We start from the raw sequence: 14,700 nt of genomic DNA, 5'->3' as shown, positions 1-14,700 counted from the left end.
CTTTCAAATACTATTTATTCTCCTCAAAACTCCTAACCATTTATGTAAGATATCAGTAAGATGACCAACTTCTGACAGCCCAAAAGCAGGGAAGGAAGCTTAGAAATAGAATACCATTTGTCTGGTAATTAGAGTGTATCTCCTAAGAGTTCGAGAGAATTCTGATTAACCTTTCTGTTCCCACATTCTCACATAAAATTAGCACACCTTTTAAATTATTATCTAGTATTTAAACACATATTTTTGAGTCTTCTTAATGCAACAGGTTCTGGAGACACTAAAAGTGTGTTATAGTTTTCTTAAAAACTTCATTTTTCTTACATTTTAAATGTTCTGTTTGTGCAAAATTTCGAGAATCACCATAAGGGCTTCTTTGCATTTTTAATTTAGTAACTAACATATGAATAAATTTGCATATTAATTAGTTGCAGATTAAATCATGCATACATAATTGCCTCCTTACTGTGTTTAATGTTTGTCAAAATCTCCAGCCTGGTTTGATGGATGTCGTATGAAAGATTACAATTTGATGTACCCTTGGAAGTATTTACACCAATAATGAAAGATTCTTAATAGCAGAATTTTCCAGTTATATACAGTTACTAATAAACATGTAAGATAGGTACATGTCCCTTTGACTAAAATTTTTTTCTTTGCACCAAATCATTTACTATTCATAATCATTAATGCATCTCCTAATTATACAGCATATGTCTGTTAACCCTTTCATTGCTGGCCTTCAAATGGTAGCTTTCTTTTTCTTGCCCCCTAAAGAAAGCAAAATTGTTTGATAATATTCCGAAATTACTCGATTGCCTTTTATTTATTTCTCTTCTAGTATATGGACACACCTCATTTGCCATTTATTTTAACATACAACAGATAATTATATGATCATTTTGTATTTTCTAGTTAAAGATCATAAAATGACCCATGTGCACATGCTTTGTAGCTGATGGGCTTTTGCCTTTCTTTTACCAATGCTGAAGAAAATTGAAATATTTCAGATACTTCATATAAGTAGTAAAAAAAAGTGTATACACAAACATATACTCTATTTAGGAGGGTAATTGTAGGATAGGTAAAAATATTTAAATTGTATTTAATTTCATTTTGAATATTGAAGTGCATTTAATGTATCATGATCAAACATAGGATGGAAATGTGATTTTTTTATTAGAACTGAGATCTCTGAAGTTGAAACTGACAAGAGAATAGATGCTCTTGATTTGACATAATTTTAAAATGCCAATATGTTTTCTTAAATTTCTTCGGGGATTTAATATTTTAAGTTTTATCTTACTCATGTAAAAAGTAGACCAATTGGCTTTTTTTTTCCTTTTTACTATTTTGATGTCTAAGCTGCTTATCACACTGTATTACCCTGCATTAATGAGTATTCCTACTGTGCAAAATTCTATCAAAAATGATGGTGTGAATGTCATTTTTAATTGGAAGTTTATATAGTCAAATTTATAGTACACAACAAAAAATATGTATGTAGTTCTGCTCCAAGCCTTTTTTTAAGCTTTTGATCTTTTTAGTTTAAGTATACATTTTTATTAATCTAAGTGTCATTTGAAAATCTACACAAATGTGACTACATTTTTTATTAATACCATTGTTGGGAAGAGAGGGAAACTAAGGCATAGAGTAATTATAATGTCTGTAAACTGTAAGAAGAACAAATACAGGAATGACCAAGAATAGATTTTCAGGGGTCTTTTTTAGACATGAAAACTTACTGACCGGTTCTGTATGTTTCACAGAAGTCACAATGTATGATTTCTGTCTTCTTTATTTTTGAATGCCTGCATTCATATGCCTAGTAAAAAGACAAAGGTTAAAATGAGTTGAAAGCATAAACAGCTGATTTCCCCTCTTTGATTCTTTCATAGGAGAAATAATATCTCCTGGTCACCTACCTCAGGAGCATTTATTTTCTTACCACAGGGCACAATGAACTATTTATTGATTTAGCAAAACATTCTTTTACAACACGCACTATTACATTAAATTATTTAGCAATGTGAAAAATGAAATGAAAGCTGCAAAACTTATAAAAGGAAGCAAACAGTCAGACCCGAAACATATTTATCTACAACCATTGTGCCTAGGTAATTCAGGGCATATGGTATGTAAATGATATCTGAAGATCCTTGCCAAATCTACACACGACGGGATAAATTAAGGACAGGTTTCCCTGGGTGTGAGTCCCATGACTGTGGCCGGCACACTTTCTGCTTGAATGTGTGTGTTCTGTTCTTGTCTTTCAGCAAGAGCGTCACAGAGCATTCAGTGGCCAAATCTGGTCCTCAACTGACTTCTAAGACATTATTTGCAATTCCCAGGAATTGATTTCATGATTAAATTTAAAACGCAGTACCAATTTGCCAAACTTTCCGTTTGCTCTCACAGTTGAAAAGTAAGATCTGAATAATTTGTCAGGATATGTTTGGATATTAAGCCATTTAAATGGGTATCTTTGACAGTGGAAACTGAGTGCCTCTGAGCTTCTTAGTTACTGAAGAAAGGTGTTACTGAGTAGCGACTTTTCTGTAAGCAAAGATTAAGATGTTTCCTAGAACAGACTATGAATATTTTGAATGATTGATAATTTTGGTTCCAGGTTGGCCCAGTAATAATTTATTAATTCAACTTGACAACCCAAATTACTGGTATCACTTATTTTATTTTCAAATTATTATTTTGAAGCATATACTCTCATTTCTAGAAAGGTGAAGGCACTGACTTCTATTTAGAATTAATTTTAAGTAGGTAAGAGGTTATGCTGGTTTTTTTTTTTTTTTTTGAAAGGAATGTCTTTTCTGAGCTGGGGGTTCTTAGCTCAGAGTTTTTAATGCTTTAAATTAAGGTTCATTTTTATCTTGGAATCATGCAATTAGAGATTTTGATTAGAAACTATGGCAGAATTTTTTCTCCTATAATTTATTGGACTATACCTAAAGAGTGCAGTTACTGTGAACACTTAATAAATACAAGACTTATATGTTCTTTATAAAAGTTATTTCAGGGTATTTTAAGACATGTAGAGTATGGCTTAGGATGCTTTATGTTTTTACTATTAAGAATAATGCTTTTACTAAATAAAACTGTGTTTATTTTATAAGAAGATAATGCTCTTAATATTATGGTTGTATTTGAATTAGCAGTTTAGTCCCTGTCCCTACATTCCATTTCATTTATGGAATGCAAATAACATACTAGTTACTGCATAGAAAATGAAATTAAGCTGAGTCCTTGTTCCTTGCTGTGTAAATTGGGTAAAAATCGGAGAAAAAAAAATACCCTTGAGATCAATATAAATCAATACTACTTGACACAGATCCAGCTAAAAATTCATGAAAGGGGTCGTAGTTCTGGAGGAGTTTATATAATTATCATGTAGCCCACAGTTTGTGAACTCAGGGCAAAGTTCTTAGCTGGTTGTTCTGGGACCATCCCTTGGTTCATTGAAACTACTTTGCACAGCTGTGCTTCAAACTCAACAACAGAAAGCAAAAACAATATTCACTATAAAATAAATGTCGGCTTGCCTTTCAACTTCACTGTGAACTTGCAGCCCTGAAAACAACAAAAGGGGTAATCGCAATTGAGATTACAGAATCTAGATTAGATGTAATATACAATAGGGTGGTATGGACCAATTTTATTTACATGGGGCAAGTGGAAGTGCTGTGAATGCCAACATGTTAAGCATCATAGCCACTTATTAAGATGTTAGCTTTAAATGTCAGTCATTGGACCCCATTTGAAATGAAACACCTGCATTTTATTCAAAGAAGTTAAGGTATATTGGGGAATGCAGAGGTGAGTTGAGGGGTTATTTGTTTTTCTGTTTTTTGTTTTGTTTTGTTCTGGTGGGAGAAAATGCCATAGACAATAGAAATAAAATATCTCAAGTATTAAAAGTCTATTTTTATGAACTGTATGATTCAAAATGAGCAGTTTTGAAATTTTATAGAAAGAAAAGAATATAAGGAGAATAAGAAATGATATTTGCATCTTTACAGACAACTCTGTATAGCACATTTAAGATTCTGGCAATTTCCTTCCAAGTATCTGAAAATTAGGAATTATGAAGGAAACCCAGACAAATACTTAACTATAGCATTGCTACCAGGTGTCTCTTTGATATCAGTGAGTTAGGAAACTTTAAAAAAAGGTTAAAACATCCAGAATGATAACTTATTTTAGTATATGCTTTCAGACGGAATATTTCTTTGTTAAGAATGTTGAAAGGTTTTATTTAATTGTTCATACATATTTAGTAAATTTTTGGTAGACTTGACCTATTTGGCTTGTTTCATAAAAGATATGGGCTTCTGCGTATTTAGATCTTAAGTTTATTTCAAATTGGCCTTTATAAAACTTTAGTGCCTTTCTCTTAGAATTCTAGTCAACAAAATTCTATTCATCAAATATATACATCACAGAAGTAACTGGTGATACAGAGTGTAATTCCTCCCATATTGTCAAATGGAGTCTCTGTCTCCTCAAAGGGAAAGAAACCCTGACGTCAGTCAGAAGTTGTAGGTGTACTCACTTGGCACTGAGTCAGCTTAAAGTTCAAGTATGAGGTTGAAAAATTCACAAATATTTATAGCACACTTACTAAGTGCCAGGCCTCCTGGAAGGTGGACAGCAATGGCCAATGTTTCTGCCATTGGGAGGATTTGCACCAAAGTGTGTACGGCCACAAGTAGTTGTACAAATCAGAGTTCATTTTGTAATGCTTTATAAGGGTCTGGTATCACTGGTTCTCCTTGCAGACTAATAAACACAGAGCTTATATGACTCTTAAAAATACAGTGATAGCAAGTACATCCTAAATTATGTAATCATGTAGTCCATGGTAACAGTGTAATATATGATATAAAGATGGAATCAGCCACCTGGCTTACTGTAATTGTTGTTGAGGTCCTTTGTTATGAACATATATTTCTGTTAACAGTGCAACAAAATGATTTTTTAAAGTTGTTTTTTTTTCTGTAGTGCCTCAAATCTAGATAAATGGAATGTGTTGGAAAGGACAACAAATAAAAAGTTAAATATGTGGAAATGACATGGAAAGCACCTGTTTCTTCCCTTTGTTTTCTTCCATGTCATTAGGAAATAATATTTAACCATAGAATATGGTGTCCTTCTAAGAAAATATTTATAATTGAATGTTCAAAGTAGAATATAGATTAAATAAGTAAAGGTGACTTGCCAAAAAAAATTAAAGAACACGTGAAACAAACGAAAGTCTGCACACATATAATAAGTGGCATGACAGTATTACCTCTCAAAAGTGACAATAGATGTGTCCATCTTTATGCCTTTAGCGTGTTGTTGGCATTATTAGTTATTATATTGAGAGAGTAGCCACACTATACAAGAGAAAGGAAGGTAAATTAGATCCCTCACGCCCCCTTCTTCTGTGAATTTTATGTTTTTGAATACACTCTCTGCCAGGATAGCAAATAAAATTTGGTTCACCCCGATCTTCAGCAGATTATAATCTAGGTAAAGTACAGACCAGGCTCATGAAATCAAAAATAATATTTAGAACATTTGGAAACTAGGGGAACAGCTCCTCATAATTATGTGCACGTTTTATCAGTGTAAAGTAGATATAACTCTATTGAAAATTGTTGTCTAGTAATATGCTCATTTTCTCATTTCATGAAGACTTATTTTCAAATGGAAGTTACAGCTGGCTATCATGTGTTTTTCTGACAAACTCTTTTCTCTGGACATGATGATTTCTGTTGTTGTGGAAAGGAAGGAAATAAATCTCTTTTCGTTCCTCATTCACTCCATGAGCAAAATGTGATTGGGCTCCTATTGTGTGCAGATTGTATTGTTGGAGCACAGGGCAAAGAAAGCTAAATTATCATCTTTGTTTAGGAACTTAAGATATTTGGGAGCAGCAAGGTAGATGACACGTTTATTTAACAAGACACTGAACTTTGCTGGAGAATCTTACATTCTAGAATATAGTCCTTATCTGGAAGCGACTACAGAACGTGATTCTGGGTGACAGAGAGCTGCAGATCTGGCATGATTAAGACAGTGGCCACAGATACTCCACTGAGCTTCTGTCTAGCAGCTTCTGTCTGTCTCTTCCCTGAAAATCACAGGGACTATGTGGAGCTTTTGCTTGGTCAACTAGAGAAACAACTTTTGATTGTTTTTACATTTTTCAGAGATTGATTTGCCAGAGATACTACATTATGATAAAAACATAAACACAGAATTTAGGGATTGGAACAAAGTTTATATGATCACAATTTAACACAGTTATTTGAAAATTATTGGTTTATAAAGAAACAGATTTAGACAAAGCTAGAGCTTACTCAGGTTTAAAGAGCTAGTTAGAAATGAAGCTGAAACTTAAACCAACATCTTGATTTCTGGCCTCCACATTATACTGCTTATCTGGTGAGGTCAAGAGGAGAGGTGGGATTGGTTCTTATCCCCACATGCTATATTGGAAAACCAGAAACTTTAGCTCTATTGTAAGTCTTTAAAGAAAGATAGTTTAATGTTTAAAACTTTCTCATGTTTAATAATTGTCATAAAATGTATAATCATTTGTTTAATAATTGTACTACTAATAATGACTCAATCCAGAAATATTTAACTCATAGAAAATGTAATGGACGGCCGGGCATGGTTGCTCACGCCTGTAATTCTAGCACTTTGGGAGGCCGAGGCGGGTGGATCATGAGATCAGGAGTTTGAGACCATCCTGGCCAACATGTGAATACAAAATACAAAAATTAGCCAGGTGTGATGGCACATGCCAGTAATCCCAGCTACGCAGGAGGCTGAGGCAAGAGAATTGCTTGAACCCAGAAGATGGAGGTTGCAGTGGGCCAAGATCATACCACTGCACTGCAGCCTGGTGACAGAGCAAGACTTGGTCTCAAGAAAAAAAAAAGAGAAAAAAGAAAAAAAAAAATGTAATGGACACAATACATTTAGATTTTTAATAAAGTATACATATGTTTATTGCAGAACATATGAGCAGTTGATTAAAGATATCCAACAGGTCAGGCGCGGTGCACCGCTCATGCCTATAATCCCAGCACTTTGGGAGGCCGAGGTGGGCAGATCACGAGGTCAAGAGATCGAGACCATCCTGGCCAACATAGCGAAATCCCATCTCTACTAAAAATACAAAAATTAGCTGGGCATGGTGGCACACACCTGTAGTCCCAGTTACTCGGGAGGCTGAGGCAGGAGAATTGCTTGAACCCAGGAGGCAGAGGTTGCAGTGAGCCAAGATTGCACCACTGCACTCCAGTTTGGCAACAGAGTAAGACTCCATCTCAAAAAAAAAAAAAAAAAAAAAAAAAATTCAACATTGCTGGCAAGTTTGAAGGTCACAGCCCATATACAAAATGGGTATATCTTGAGGAACTCTTGTCTTTATCATATGTTCTGTACCATTTCCTTACACGCAACACAGTTACTATATGATGGCACTAAGTAGGTAGAAGTCCAGACCCCATAAAGAACATGGCATTCAGTTCCTGAACAGATGTTAGAGAACACGCCCCACTCGGCAGTAAAGGATATCTTCAACAGGAGGGAAAGGTGAGAGTTGTCCTGTTTGTCATTTTGACTAATATTTAGAAATGCTGAAGTTGTTTTATGATCAGAATGCGTTTGATAGTCACGCCTGAAGAGGTCAAAGTGCTGATATTGTTGAAAACAAATACCCCTGTCAAACAAATAGAGACAATTTTCATGTCTTTGGTTGGTAAGCACCATAATTTGGCCTTTGGCACTGCTGTCAGTAAAGCTAGTTGATGACTTTTATGTCAATTTTTGGCCCAACCATAAATGAAGGAAATAAGACCAATACTGCCACATTACTTTTTCACACTCATTACCCATACCTGATTCAGCTTTGTTAATGTTGAAAGCCAAAATTTATCAGTATCATTTTTTCCCAAATCAATCTTATTTTAGTACTGTTTATGCTCAATAAAAGCTTGTGAATTTCTTTCACTGTATTTAATGAAAACACAGAGTTTTTTAAAATTGCATGTTATCTCTTTAAAACAATTTATTTTAGATTACTCGTGGGATTTACTCTAAGCGCTTGTCTTTTAATAGAAGATGATGCAAAACTTGTCTCACCTGTTCCTTCCTGGTCTTGTCTGTGTTTATGTGTGGGGTAGGTAAATGCTTTTGATTAACAGAATGACGAGAGTGCTTATTTTGAAAACTCAGTAGTTAAAATTTAAGTTTATTTTGAGTTAAAGAACACCACATTTAGATTAGGAATGGACCATTGACCTGCTTAAGCTATAGGCTATCGATTGGCCTTGAGGGAACTTAGATCTGCTAAACATGAACTTGAAAAGGCACTTCAATGGTGGATGTACGTTGGATGCTCTCACTGTATGGTCATTCACTTGCATCTTTAAAATTTATGTTTCGTTTTTCCTTTATACCTACTCTTTTCATTCCATTTGTCAGAGATGGCCATTAAAGTATTTGACAATTGTTTGTTCTGTGCCTAGCAAGTTGTTCTATTGCTCCATCATGTCAAACAACAAAGGTGATCAACAGTTAGAAACCTCAGGAAATTGCTAGAATCTTCACCCCCAAAGAGGGTTAATAAACCCTAGATGATTAGTTCGTTTAGAGTGAAAATCATTTTCATTGTGATATCACATTTCCACTCTGATTACCGGGCAATGCATTGGGAAGCCTGATATTTATTCACAAATTTTTTAAAATTGAGAACATCCTGTGCTGAGATTCCAGCCAGCTTCATCAATCCATTTTTTGTTAAAAGTTTCTCAACTGTCATCCTTCATCCAGACAAATAAACATAACTAGGATTTCCCCTCTAACTTTTTGGGAATTCCTTTACACGTGTACCAATTTGACGGAAAAAAAACAATTGTTCTCGAATTTCATTTGACTCAGGTGATTGTGGTAAGCTCGCTAACTGACTTCATCTAGGAAGTGCAGCAATCTGAGTCAACTTCCTCCATCTCTGTTTTTACATTGTCCAGTGTGATGCTTCCTCATTGTACCAAAATAGAAATGGTTTGTTGTTGTATCAAACTTGGAGACTGGCTATGGATTACACTGGGTTAGTGTAAGGGTTTTTTTTTTTTTTTTTTTTTTTTTTAAAGAACATTCCACTTATCCCAAGGGAAAGAGATTGATGGCCTGGGGAAAAATAAGAGGCATAATGAAGTCTTTTCTCCTTAAATAAAAATCACATCTAGTCTTCAGATGTGTCAATTACACTATCTTTGGCTAATTTCATTTAATATTTGAGAGATTTAGTAGTAAATTTATGACTTTTGCAGTTACTTTGCAAAAAATTGAGGAGGAAGTGAATTTCACTTTGAGTCAAGTGTGTAAGTTCCAGTGTAATTAAACCTAAAAATCTATATATTCTGGTCTTGCTACTTTGGTATTACACTTTGCCATATCACATAATGCTATTAGCTACATTTTACCTTGTTTGCAGGGTAATGCTGTTTTATATCTCTGGTTTGTTGAATTTCATAGAAGATGTTATGTTCATACAGATAATGGCATACTCATTGAATTCTTTACCTCAGACATGTGAAAATATGTGGAAAAGTGGGGAAATGAATCTGATAAGATTTCACTGTATACTGAAATTTGAGAACCTGGTTTTTGCATCTGTTTTGCATGCTGCTATGTCTCCAAACCATATATGTCTGTGTGAGTTTTTATAATGCCACATAAAGAAAATGAGAAGTCTCTTCTTTCTTCTCAAGGGAAATAGTGCCACAGAAAGGTAGAAGTCAAATATTTACTTACGGATCAAAAATCTAGTTAAAAAATAACCCATTGCTTACCTTAGTAATCAATGTGAATTACTTTATAATCAATATGACTGCAAGCTATCTGACTAGTCACTCAGAAAATAAATATTTGATCATGTGATAAACCATTTGAATGTCTACATATGAACCCAGGCCGTATAAAAATAACCAATTCAAGATAACGTAGGAAGCCACTAATAAAGACACAAATAAAATTAGATTTCACAGTTTATGCTGATATTTTGATACTTTTCTGTGATAAAAGCATCTTCCAAACTAAATGTTTCTGTATTTGAACCATATAAATAGTTAAAACTATTTTACCTGCTAATATCTAAATGATGCCAAGAAAATAAGTTCATGCCACTAAAAAGATTGAGATGATTTGTGCTTTATCTGACTTCTTCGTGTAATATGGATTTACTTCAGATAAGTACATTTACTACTTTTTCAATAAGTATGTTTATCTGATAAATATTTTCTCCAGATGTGTGTGTATGTTGAAAAGTTTAAAATAGTTAGGATCCCAATTGAAAAAGTAAAAATCTTAATTGCTTAATAAGAAAACAGTTATTTCATAGTCTTAAGATTTCAATACAGAGAAATATGGGAATATACATGTAAGAGGTTTGTTGGTGTTCATTATTAAATTGCAAGGCTGTCTCAAGTTATGGTCATCAGAATAAATTTGTGTGTGTGTGTGTGTGTGTGTGTCCTCCTGTTAAATTAGATCTTTTATGAAGTTATACTCATGCCTATTAGGGATTTTTGTCATTGCAGTTTAAGTTGAATATGAAACATTAATCCTTTGTTGGGTCTAAGCTATCACCATTTATTACAATTTTTATAACATTCCATATATATGCATCTACTAACTAAACATCAGCCTTAATTTAGCTTCTAAATTAAATTTTTTGTTAATAGTGACTCCTACTGGAGAGCAAAAAATACCAATTAGTTTAGTTAGCTTCTAAATAAACTATACTCCTTTTTTCAATGGACAAGGGTAACCTCCTATTCCTTGGCTTGGCAACATTTACTATTCCTGTAAGTTTAAAGATGAGAACATAGATTTGAATACTAACACATCAGCAGAAATTATATTTTTGAGTACATACATAATTCTCAGGCCAGTCGTGTTGGGTGCTCCAAAAAGATTTGTGATTGAATATCTTTGCTCCATTGGGAAGAGTTTAGCATGGTGCTGTATTTTTATAATTCTTTTATCCATTTTAGCAGACTTCTGTTACCTAAGTCTATTTTAGGTGGAGTTTTTTTTGGTTTTTTTGTTTGTTTGTTTGTTTGTTTGTTTGTTTTGCTGCTGCTCTTTAAGGCACTCTTGCATAGAGGAAACAGCAGAGGAGACACAAGGAAATGCACTCTCCTTTTTAACATGCTGCTGATACTGTGAACTAGGTGTCTTCTCATTTAAGCCTCAAAAGAAGCTGTGTTATTAACTAGGTGAAGGAACTAACACTCAAACCTGTGAGATAGCTTGGCCAGAGTCACACTGCTGGGGACTAACAAGGTTACTCATCAAGATGTGTCTGACCCTCAAGTTTAAGCACTCTGATTTAATAACTTTACTCACACCCTGATTCCAATGTCTTCGTAGCTTTTGATCTATAAAATGTCATCTAAGGATCTTTGAGCCTTAATTCTTTGTCTTTAAAGTGGGAATGATAATACTTGTCACATAGTACTAGTTATGGAGATTAAATAAGTGAAGGCAATTATTATATGTTCTTTAAATTGTGTATCACTGTACTGTGGATGTATTAAGTGTTGTTTTATTAGCAAATATATTTTTGATGGGTAGATGTTTACCTGAAGTAGTTATTTAATTTATAGGCTGGCTTGTTCACATTATGTTATGTAATCATTGTATATTAATGAATATCACTATTTTCCTTAGGGTGTGATGTTTAGCTAATTTAGCCATGCTAGGCAAAAAAGATCAGCATTGTAGAAATAAGCAGGTGTTATGCTGAAAAATAAAAAAAGACAACAAATCAACAACAACAACAACAACAAAAAAACTTTCGGTGTTCAGTGACTTAAACAGAAACACGGAATTGTTCACGTTCTACCAAGTTATATTTGGGGGGAGAAAAATGGGAATTCTTTCCGTATGACCATTATTCATTCATTCATTTATTCAGCTTCTATTTGTTGAGTTCCATGCCTTATACTGCAATATGCAGGGCAGTTTGTGTGTGTGTAGGTGTTTATTAGGTTTATTTGGACTTTGCAGTAACCATGTAATGTAGTCATTATTCAGAAATAAAGGTAGAATCTACTCTAATGAGCTCTGTGGTCGGGTGGATAGTTCAGCTCTTTACCCTGTAATAGTTTGTTATCTAATTGTTTAATGTATGTGCAATTGCCCCTATTTCACAATTAAAACATTATTCTTTAGTCATATTTTCTCGCTTCAGCCATGAGGTCAAATTCAAGGGCAGGAAGAAAATTGACATGTCTCTGAACCCTGTGCATGTCCCCAAATGGAGCTTAACCCAAAGTTGGGAATCACTAAATAATTGTTCATGAAATGGTTGAATATAGCTCTTCATTCAAGTGATGTAGATTCCGAATATTTACTTGTTCTTTAATGCACTTATTCATTCATTCAGCAAGTTTTTATTGAACATCTACCTTGTAGGTAATACTATACCAATGCATTGGGGATTTTAGGTCAAATATTTCCCAGTTTCTTATAATAACACAACTGTAGATGTGTGTTGTCAATTCTGCTTCACTTCAAATACATCTGTCAAAGACTTTTTGGAAAATTACAAAAGAACTGTAAACTTTAGATTCTAGAAGAAAATAAGAATCATGTGGGTTTCATTTAAGTGGTCAACACTTCTAGACAGTTTTGCTGGTAAGAATTTTTTCCCCAAAAGTGGCAGAAAAAACAACTGGGTTCATTGACTACCCCCAGTGTCCTCGATAGTGCTTTGTCTAAGCACCAGAGAGGGATGGTGGCTTTCTGTGTAGTGTGGCTAACCGTCATTCCTCATCATTTCAGTGATAACAAGGCCGGGTGTGGGGGGGGGCAGGGGTGGTACCAAGTAGGTAACCAGGTTACCTACTGTTGGTTGGGTAACTTGTCCAGTTATACACTAATGTGAAAACTGTGTCTGTGAAACAAGCAGTAGACCAGTTTAGGGTCCTGTAAAAATTGTCTGCTTAAGATTAAGACTTCTTTAAAATTATTCTGAAACACGTGAATTTATGCATATAGCTTCAGTTGTTCTTATACTTCTGTTCTAACTCCCCACGCATCACACTAAAAATTTATCATGGATGATATTTCTGTCACAAAGAAAACTTCAAAGGCTGAGATCGCAGAAATGTCTCAGTTGACAAGCCACTGACTTGAGTTCTGCGATTGAAATGTACTCCAAGGTCAGCAAACCAAAACCAAACATCACTGGATGATAATACGTTCAGTGTCTCACTGGCTATAATTCATAGATCACCTTTCAAAGCTGTATATCTTTATTAATCATTGTAAATTTTTGCTTTTGAAATCTTAGACTTGTTTCCATTAGGCAATGAAGCCCAGAAGCTTAATGTTCTAGTCTCATTTTAATTTTTTCAGTCTCATGTGCTGAATTGTCAGGGTTTAAAAATCGATTTCACCTCATCAGATTAAAAATATTTATTTATGCACATGTTAACAATATATTAAAAGAAATGAGAGCTTCAATTTTTAAAAATAGGAATTGTAGTTCATTAAGCCATGACAATTTTGTTTATATTTACATAATTAATAGAAAGGCATTTATATGTTTGCAAAATAGGTAAGAAAAGGTATTTAACGTAGATGAAGCAGAATGATTATTTATCAAAAGAGTTTAGAGATCTTTCTAGCAGTCTGCCCATGGAAAGTTAGGATCTAGAAAAGCCTTCTAAATAAGGGAAGAAACAACAAAGAAACAATAACCAGGAAACCCCCCAACTTATCTCTTTAAATTCCAGCCTCTTCTCTAAGTGGTGGTTTTTACATACTGCCCTCTGGTAGGTGGGTACCCTGGCCTTGTGTATTAAGCACCGAGGGTGGTTTAAAGGTTACAAATGTGATCCTGTCAGATTGACAACTAACTATTCTAATGAGGAAAAAATCCTCAAAGCATGAAATTTGAATGAAATGTGTGATTATAATTCAAGTACTGTTTACACAAACCTCTGGGGACCTTCCGAATAAATGCAGAGCAAGTGAGTTAGACAAACCTCTGCGCCTTCGATACGTGTGTGTGGATGTGCGGTGTGTGTGTGTTTATTTTAGAGAGTGGGGAAACTTTCCACTATTAGCCCGGGGTTTGCTCCTCAGAACCAACACCACTATTCCTCCTTGTTTATTAATACTGTATGTGTTTTGTTACCATATTGAGTTGTAAGGAAATAGGTGCTTTGAATTATTAAAGTTGATTCTTGAGAATAGATGTATGCCCGGGTGGCATTTGCTTCGGCATATGCAAATGATTTAGTTTCATTTGGGATCAATTCCCAGAGGCCCTCCTTTCCTGTGATGCTCTGAATTTGGCAAGCTCAAGTCAGCCCATCTTCTCTCCCCGCATCCCTCCCTTTCTTTCTTTCCTTTTTTTTGTACCTCCCCCCACACTTTTTGTTGATTGGTATAATATTTTTAAAAGACAATAAATAAATATATCAATTTGCTTGTTAGAAACCGTGCCATCTATAAGTATTCTATTGTTCAGTTGTGATCAATAAAGGTCAACGAAGGTTTTCACGTTCTTAAAGTTTAGCAAAATCGAAGTTTAGTAAAAATGTGCATGAGATGTTTGTTAAAATATTTATACAGATATTGGGCTGCAGGGATGCTGCAAAACTCTGA

At 34.3% G+C, this 14,700-nt stretch overlaps 1 protein-coding gene across 35 annotated transcripts in view; it reads left to right on the top strand.

The window, feature by feature from the left end:
- Positions 1 to 14,700, top strand: part of TCF4 (transcription factor 4) — a 366,024-nt gene that overhangs the window by 251,657 nt on the left and 99,667 nt on the right. The gene's annotated exons all lie outside the window — the stretch shown is intronic.

The sequence above is a fragment of the Papio anubis genome, chromosome 19 (assembly GCF_008728515.1).
Source record: "Papio anubis isolate 15944 chromosome 19, Panubis1.0, whole genome shotgun sequence".
NCBI lineage: Eukaryota > Metazoa > Chordata > Mammalia > Primates > Cercopithecidae > Papio > Papio anubis.
Note: the sequence above shows the minus strand (reverse complement) of the source record. Positions and strands in the feature narration are given on the sequence as shown.